The sequence below is a fragment of the Bos taurus genome, chromosome 11, assembly GCF_002263795.3.
Source record: "Bos taurus isolate L1 Dominette 01449 registration number 42190680 breed Hereford chromosome 11, ARS-UCD2.0, whole genome shotgun sequence".
NCBI lineage: Eukaryota > Metazoa > Chordata > Mammalia > Artiodactyla > Bovidae > Bos > Bos taurus.
In genome coordinates, this window is record NC_037338.1 from 57,232,934 (window position 1) to 57,242,187 (window position 9,254).

Sequence of the window (9,254 nt, forward strand, 5' to 3'; positions counted from 1 at the left end):
TCTTGCCTGGAGAATCCCAGGGATGGGGGAGCCTGGTGGGCTGCCATCTATGGGGTCGCACAGAGTGGGACATGACTGAAGCGACTTAGCAGCAGTAGCAGCAGCAGATCAGATTTAATCAGATGCTGTCAAGAACAGGGGCCATTTAATGACAGAATGTCTTAATTCACTAATCTTAGACGTGTGAGCATTGATATTCCATTTGAGTTTTCATTTTTAATAAAATATCAACCAGTCACATTAGTCAGGAGAGCAATTTTAGACATTCTTTTGTCTTTGTGGTGTGGCCTTTTTTCTTCCTTGTCTCAAACATGGTCATGGTATGGTTTTTCAGCATTTTAGGGGAATAGTATGGTTTGACTGTCAGCAGCCTATTTTTCACATTTCTTTAGTAGATTAGAGTCATTTGCTGATTGCCTCAGCTGTGTAACTAAAATCAAACCTAATAATATTTAATAATACAAAAACTGAACAGTAAGAAAAGAGTAGAAAGAGGAAATACTCTAAAAACACTAATACTCTACTTACTATTTTAATTTTGTAGAAGAATAGATATTGTTGCAATAATTAGAAAACTAAAGGTTTTACATAAACTTGTGAATATAACCTCTCAGCATAAACCTTTCTAATTATCAGAATAATGGAACACAAATAAATAGACAATATATGAAACTTAAAAAACCGACAGAAAATAAGAATTAAAATATAAGTAATAAGTGTGTGTGGGCTCAGTTGTGTCTGACTCTTCGTGACCCCTTTGGACTGTAACAAGCCAGGCTTTTCTGTCCATGACATGTTTCAGGCAAGAATACCAGAAGTGTAAGCAAATGGGTTGCCATTCCCTTCTCCACAGAATATTCCTGACCCAGAGATCAAACCTGAGTCTCCTGCATCTCCTGCATTGACAGGCAGATTCTTTTACCTCTGAGTCACCAAGGAGGTAATAATATTAATATCAAATATAGCTATTACAGTAGCATATGCCATTAAGATTTTTCCTGTATTAAAAAGAGTAGATTTTTATATTATATAATGTTATCCAACATCAGTCATTGAGTTAGACAAGGCTGTGGTCTTAGTGTGATTAGACTGACTAGTTTTCTGTGAGTATGGTTTCAGTATGTCTGCCCTCTGATACCCTCTTGCAACACCTACCTTCTTACTTGGATTTCTCTTACCTTGGATGTGGGGTATCTCTTTACGGCTGCTCCAGCAAAGCGCAGCTGCTTCTCCTTACCTTGGACGAGAGGTATCTCCTCACCAACGCCCCTCCTGACCTTGAACGTGGAGTAGCTGCTTTAGGCCCTCCTGCACCTCCGCAGCCACAGCTTCTTGGATGTGGGGTAGCTCCTCTCGACCACCACCCCTGAACTTGGATGCGGGGTAGCTCATCTTGGCCATTCCTGCGCTGTTGCAGCCTGGCACTCTTGGCCGCTGCCCCTGACCTCAGATGTGGGGTAGCTCCTCTCAGCTGCGCTTCTGCACCATCACAGCTGCCCACGATTGAACTGTACAAAAAAGATCTACACGACAAAGATAATCATGACGGTATGATCACTCATCTAGAGACAGACAGCCTGGAATGTGAAGTCAAGTGTGACTTAGAAAGCATCGCTACGAAGAAAACTAGTGGAGGTGATGGAATTCCAGTTGAGCTATTCCAAATCCTGAAAGATGATGCTGTGAAAGTGCTGCACTCAATATGCAAGCCATTTTGGAAAACTCAGCAGTGGCCACAGGACTGCAAAAGGTCAGTTTTCATTCCAATCCCAAAGAAAGGTAATGCCAAAGAATGTTCAAACTATCACACAGTTGCACTCATCTTACATACTAGTAAAGTAATGCTCAAAATTCTCAAAGCCAGGCTTCAGCAATACATGATCTGTGAACTTCCAGATGTTCAAGCTGGCTTTAGAAAAGGCAGTAGAACCAGAGATCAAATTGCCAACATCTGCTGGATCATTGAAAAAGCAAGAGAGTTCCAGAAAAACATGTATTTCTGCTTTATTGACTATGCCAAAGCCTTTGACTGTGTGGATCACAATAAACTGTGGAGAATTCTGAAAGAGATGGGAATAGCAGACCACCTGATCTGCCTCTTGAGAAACCTATGTACGGGTCAGGAAGCAGCAGTTAGAAATGGACATGGAACAACAGACTGGTTCCAAATAGGAAAAGGAGTACATCAAGGCTGTATATTGTCACCCTGCTTATTTAACTTCTATGCAGAGTACATCATGAGAAATGCTGGGCTGGAAGAAGCACAAGCTGGAATCAAGATTGCCGGGAGAAATATCAATAACCTCAGATATGCAGATGATACCACCCTTATGGCAGAAAGTGAAGAGGAACTAAAAAGCCTCTTGAGGAAAGTGAAGGAGGAGAGTGAAAAAGTTGGCTTAAAGCTCCACATTCAGAAAACGAAGATCATGGCATCTGGTCCCATCACTTTATGGGAAATAGATGGGGAAACAGTGGAAACAGTGTCAGACTTTATTTTTTTGGGCTCCAAAATCACTACAGATGGTGACTGCAGCCATGAAATTAAAAGACGCTTACTCCTTGGAAGGAAAGTTATGACCAACCTAGATAGCATATTCAAAAGCAGAGACATTACTTTGCTAACAAAGGTTCCTCTAGTCAAGGCTATGGTTTTTCCAGTAGTCATATATGGATGTGAGAGTTGAACTATAAAGAAAGCCGAGTGCCAAACAATTGATGCTTTTGAACTGTGGTGTTGGAGAAGACTCTTGAGAGTCCCTTGGATTGCAAGGAGATCCAACCAGTCCATTCTGAAGGAGATCAGATCTGGCTGTTCTTTGGAAGGAATGATGCTAAAGCTGAAACTCTAGTACTTTGGCCACCTCATGCGAAGACTTGACTCATTGGAGAAGACTCTGATGCTGGGAAGGATTGGGGGCAGGAGGAGAAGGGGACGACAGAGGACGAGATGGCTGGATGGCATCACCGACTCAATGGACATGAGTTTGAGTGAACTCCAGGAGATGGTGATGGACTGGGAGGCCTGGCATGCTGAGATTCATGGGGTCGCAAAGAGTCAGACACGACTGAGAGACTGAACTGTACTGATTATCAGTCAGTCAATTAGTTCAGTCACTCAGTCCTGTCTGACTCTTTGGGGCCCCATGAACCGCAGTATGCCAGGCCTCCCTGTCCATCACCATATGCCAGAGCCTACCCAAATGTATGTCCATGGAGTCTGTGATGCCATCCAACCATCTCATCCTCTGTCATTCCCTTCTCCTCATGCCCTCAATCTTTCCCAACATCAGGGTCTTTTCAAATGAGTCAGATCTTCACATCAGGTGGCCAAATTATTGGAGTTTCAGCTTCAACATCAGTCCTACCAATGAACTCGCAGGACTGATCTCCTTTAGGATGGACTGGTTGGATCTCCTTGCAGTCCAAGGGACTCTCAAGAGTCTTCTCCAACACCTAGTCAAAGCATCAGTTCTTTGGCACTCAGCTTTCTTTATAGTCCTACTCTCACATCCATACATGACTACTGGAAAAACCGTAGACTTGACTAGATGGATCTTTGTTAACAAAGTAATGTTTCTGCTTTTTAATATGCTGTCTAGATTGGTCATAACTTTCCTTCCATGGAGTGTCTTTTAATTTCATGGCTGCAGTCACCATCTGCAGTGATTTTGGAGCCCCCCAAAAATAAAGTCAGCCACTGTTTCCCCATCTATTTGCCATGAAGTGATGGGACTTGATGCCATGATCTTAGTTTTCTGAATGTTGAGCTTTAAGTCAACTTGTTACTCTCCTCTTTCACTTTCATCAACAGGCTCTTTAGTTCTTCTTTATGTTCTGCCATAAGGGTGGTGTCATCTGCATATCTGAGGTTATTGATATTTCTTCCAGCAATCTTGATTCTTGCTTGTGCTTCCTCCAATCCAACGTTTCTCTTGATATATTCTGCTTATAAGTTAAACAAGCAAGCTGATAATATACAGCCTTGATGTACTTCTTTTCCTATTTGGAACCAGTCTGTTGTTCATGTCCAGTCCTAACTGTGGCTTCCTGACCTGCATACAGGTTTCTCAAGAGTCATGTCAGGTGGTCTAGTGTTCCCATCTCTTTCAGAATTTTCCACAGTTTATTGTGATCCACACAGTCAAAGGTTTTGTCATAGTCAATAAAACAGAAATAGATGTTTTTCTGGAACTCTCTTGCTTTTTCCATGATCCAGCAGATGTTGACAATTTGATCTCTGCATTTTGTTTCTCTGCCTTTTCTAAAACCAACCTGAACATCTGGAAGTTCACAGTTCACATATTGCTGAAGCCTGGCTTGGAGAATTTTGAGCATTAATTCACTAGCATGTGAGATGAGTGTAATTGTGTGGTAGTTTGAGCATTCTTTGGCATTGCCTTTCTTTGGGATTGGAATGAAAACTGACCTTTTCCAGTCCTGTGGCCACTGCTGAATATCCAACATCAGATCAGATCAGATCAGTCGCTCAGTCGTGTCCGACTCCTTGCGACCCCATGAATCGCAGCATGCCAGGCCTCCCTGTCCATCACCAACTCCCAGAGTTCCCCCAGACTCACGTCCATTGAGTCAGTGATGCCATCCAGCCATCTTATCCTCTGTCGTCCCCTTCTCCTCCCGCCCACAATCCCTCCCAGCATCAGAGTCTTTTCCAATGAGTCAACTCTTCGCATGAGGTGGCCAAAGTACTGGAGTTTCAGCTTTAGCATCATTTCTTCCAAAGAAAGTCCAGGGCTGATCTTCAGAATGGACTGGTTGGATCTCCTTGCAGTCCAAGGGACTCTCAAGAGTCTTCTCCAACACCACAGTTCAAAAGCATCAATTCTTCGGCGCTCAGCCTTCTTCACAGTCCAACTCTCACATCCATACATGACCACAGGAAAAACCATAGCCTTGACTAGAGGAACCTTTGTTGACAAAGTAATGTCTCTGCTTTTCAATATGCTATCTAGGTTGGTCATAGCTTTCCTTCCAAGGAGTAGGCGTCTTCTAATTTCATGGCTGCAGTCACCATCTGTAGTGATTTTGGAGCCCAGAAAAATAAAGTCTGACACTGTTTCCACTGTTTCCCCATCTATTTCCCATGAAGTGGTGGGACTGGATGCCATGATCTTCGTTTTCTGAATGTTGAGGTTTAAGCCAACTTTTTCACTCTCCATTTTCACCTTCATCAAGAGGCTTTTTAGTTCCTCTTCCCTTTCTGCCATAAGGGTGGTGTCATCTGCATATCTGAGGTTATTGATATTTCTCCCAGAAATCTTGATTCCAGTTTGTGTTTCTTCCAGTCCAGCATTTCTCATGATGTACTCTGCATAGAAGTTAAATAAACAAGGTGACAATATACAGCCTTGATGTACTCCTTTTCCTATTTGGAACCAGTCTGTTGTTCCATGTCCAGTTCTAACTGTTGCTTCCTGACCTGCATACAGGTTTCTCAAGAGGCAAATCAGGTGGTCTGGTATTCCCACCTCTTTCAGAATTTTCCACAGTTTATTGTGATCCACACAGTCAAAGGCTTTGGCATAGTCAAGAAAGCAAAAACAGATGGTTTTCTGGAAGTCTCTTGCTTTTTCTATGATCCAGCAGATGTTGGCAATTTGATCTCTCGTTCTTCTGCCTTTTCTAAAACCAGCTTGAACATCAGGAAGTTCACGGTTCACATATTGCTGAATCCTGGCTTTGAGAATTTTGAGCATTACTTTACTAGCGTGTTAGATGAGTGCAACTGTGTGGTAGTTTGAGCATTCTTTGAATGTCCAACATAGTATGATATAAAGAATTATCTAAAATATACCATACTTTTTGAGAATAAAAAGATGGGCAAAGACATATTGACACATGTACATAATAAAGATAAAGACACAGTGGTCAGATCTAAATATTAAACAAGGGAATTCTGCTCAAAGTTTTAAATAAAGGATTTTTTAACACTAAAATGTATTATTTACAATGAACATGTCAATGATCATCTTTTTGTTCACTTTTTTATAAAATAATAAGAGCATTGATTAAAAATGGAGGAAACCACACTTACAGGAAACATAAATCTAAATATTTTAAGAGGAAATTTTAGAGAAGGCTGTATTGCTAAAATGAACACACTAACCAAACTACAGATTCAGTGCAGTCTCTATCCAAATTCCAATGGCATTTTTTACAGAAATAGGAAAAAAATCCTAAAATTATTATAGAATTACAAAAACTCCAAATAGTCCAAACAATCTTAAGAAAGAATCACAAAGCTGGAGGTATCACACTTAACTTCAAAATATGTCAACATTACAAAGTTGCAGTAGTTAAAGCTGTAGCGTTCTTGCTCAAAGATATACAGTCCAATACAATAGAGAACCCAGAAATAAACCCATGCGTATAAAGACTTCCTGTAGTTATGATGCGGTCATCTCCTGGCAAACTCATTGTAAGTTGAAAATATTCTAAATTAAACATGCAATTCTTGCAGCTAACCTACCAATCAGGATCAGCGTAACCTAGCTTACCTTAAACATGCTCAGAATACTTAGATTATATTTGGGCAAAGTCATCTAACACAAAGATTATTTTATAATAAAGTATCTAATGTCTTGTAAATAATTCATTAAAACTGTACTGATAGTGACAAACAATGATTATATGGGTACAGAACAGTTGTAAGTGTTTAGATTATTTCCCTTTGCAACTGCTTAGCTCCCTAGTTGCTGTGGCTTGCTGTCACTGTACTGAATGTCTCTATCCTTGGGAAAAATCAAAATTCAAAGTACATTTTCTATTGAATGTATATTACTTTCCCTTCGTTGTTAAGTTGAAGAATTGTAAGTTGAACCACTGTAAATCAGTGGTTGTCTGTACGGCCAAGTGATCCTTACTAAGGGTGCCAGAAATATACAAGGGTGAAAGAAGTCTGTTCAATGAAGTGTTGGGAAACTTTATTTACATACCTACACAAAGAATAAAATTGTATCTTTTTATTACATCATTCAAAAAAGTAAAAATCTAGTGGGCCGACGGCCTGGGCCTGGCGCTCAATTTAAACACTGAAAGCCTGGCCGCTGTGGACTCCGGAAATGAAACGACATTCGCCTGGCAGGCCGTGCTGCTGGCAGCGCCGCGCGCCGCGCTTCCCGACCCTTCTGCCTGCACTTGCCAACCGCGCTCCGAGGGCTGAGGGCCGCCGAGAGACAGACGAGCGGCATGGTGGGCGGCGCGGACGGCGGGGACGGGGCTCGTGCCTGGCAGCACGTGTTCCTGCTCCTGGAATATTTAAAGGATGCGTCAAAGAAGATGAAAAGTGGGCTTGTGTTTATAAAACTGGCTAACCCACGTTCAGGGGAAGGAGCCATTTACTTGTTGAATATGTGTCTACCGCAGCTGTTTGAAATAAAAATTTTCAAGGAAAAAAAATTATTGGTTTATAAATGAATCAGTTCAAGCAAGAGGTCTTCTTCACTTTGCCACACCTATGGACTCTCTGTTTCTACTTCTCCACTACCTTATAATGGCCAGTAAAGAGGTGAAGTTTCAGCCCCTGGATCAAGTTGTGATGGATGACGTGTTCCCGGATTGCAACTTGTTGCTGAAACTTCCTGAACTTGAGAAGTTATAGACACGTGACAGAGGAGAAAGAAATAGACAAGAAGAAATACTACAAGAACAGCAAAGAGAAGACATTAAAATGATTAGGAAAAAAAAGGTTAATGAGAAAATGGCAGCATTAAAAACCAATAAGGTAAATGTCAGTGCCAGGGTACAGTCTATTGCGTTTTTCTCTAGTGACCAGGTTTCCAGTGCCAAGGACGAGTATTATGTCCATTATGCCCATGGTCTGATATCTGATCCATCCCTAAACAATAAAGTGATAACTTATCTAAATATTTAAAGCTTCCAGAACCTCCAGCTTCAGTGCCAAACCCTCCATAGAAGAAAACAAAGTTATCAGACAAGCCTGTAGAAGCGAAAGAAGATTACACTGTTTAATTGTAAAGATTTCAGGACTGTGAAGAAAAATAGTAAATTGACCACGACTCAGAAGGCTTTTGGAGAAGGAAATGGGAACCCACTCCAGTGTTTTTCCCTGGAGAATCCCAGGGACAGAGAGCCTAGTGGGCTGCCATCTATGGGGTCGCACAGAGTCGGACACGACTGAAGCGACTTAGCAGCAGCAGCAGCAGAAGGCTTTGGCTAAAGTTAACAAGTGTGGAATGAAAAGTATTGATTCCTTTTTTGGTGCAAAACATGTTAAAAAAAAAATGGGAATGATTTGGACCTTTGAAAGTGAAATTGAGCGAAAATATCTGCTTTCTTCATGTCCCACTTTCATCCTTGCCACCCTACTTCCGAACCCATAATTATCACTTTTTGAAAAAAGGTAGGATGAGAGCAATTTTCAGATTCACTGGAACATTTCTTTGGGTTTGAATTTTGTGTTCCCTGAACAACATATGGGAAAGTAATTGTGAAACATCATGGCTTATAGCCTTTGGAGTTTTTTATTTGACATCACGAAAAATAATCAAGTGAATAGAATTAACCTTTAGCATCAGAAATTCCTCAATAAACTGACATAACCAAAAAAAGAAAAAAAAGTAAAAATCAACTCAACAGAGGATTAAAAGCATCAACTTAAGGTTTGAAGCTATAAAATTCAGAGAAGAGAAGTACAGAAAACTTCAGGACATTGATCTTGGCAATATTTATTTTTGAATTTGACATTCAAAGCACAGGCAACAAAAGCAAAAATAGATAAGTAAAATTCCATCAAATTAAAAAGCTTTTTCACACATAGTAAAAGAAAATTAATAGAGTAAAATGTAAATCTATGGAATGGAAAGAAATATTTGCAAGCATGGAGAATTGGACATGACTTGGTGATGGAACAACAACAACATATCCAAAAGGTTTTAATGTTCAAAACATATGAGGAATTCCTACTGTTCAATAAGCAAAAATCTGAATAACTCAACTGAAAAAAAAAAAAAAAGATCAAGGACTGAATAGACTTTCTCTAAAGAAAATATATAATTAACCAATAGGTATATGAAAAATGCTCAACATCATTAATCAACAGGGAAAAGCAAATCAAAATAACGAGCTGTTACTTCACAGCTGTTAGCATTAGTTGCTCAGTCATGTCTGACTTGTGATTTCATGGATGGTAGCCCACCAGGCTCCTCTGTCTATGGAATTTTCCAGGCAAGAATACTGGGGTGGGTTGCCACACCCTCCTCCAGAGGATCTTC

General features: G+C 40.6%; 1 pseudogene; it reads left to right on the top strand.

Annotated features, from left to right (window-relative positions):
• Window positions 1-7,209: 7,209 nt before the first annotated feature.
• LOC100139625 (ribonuclease H2 subunit B-like) lies at window positions 7,210-8,029 on the top strand (annotated as a pseudogene).
• The last annotated feature ends 1,225 nt before the right edge of the window (window positions 8,030-9,254 follow it).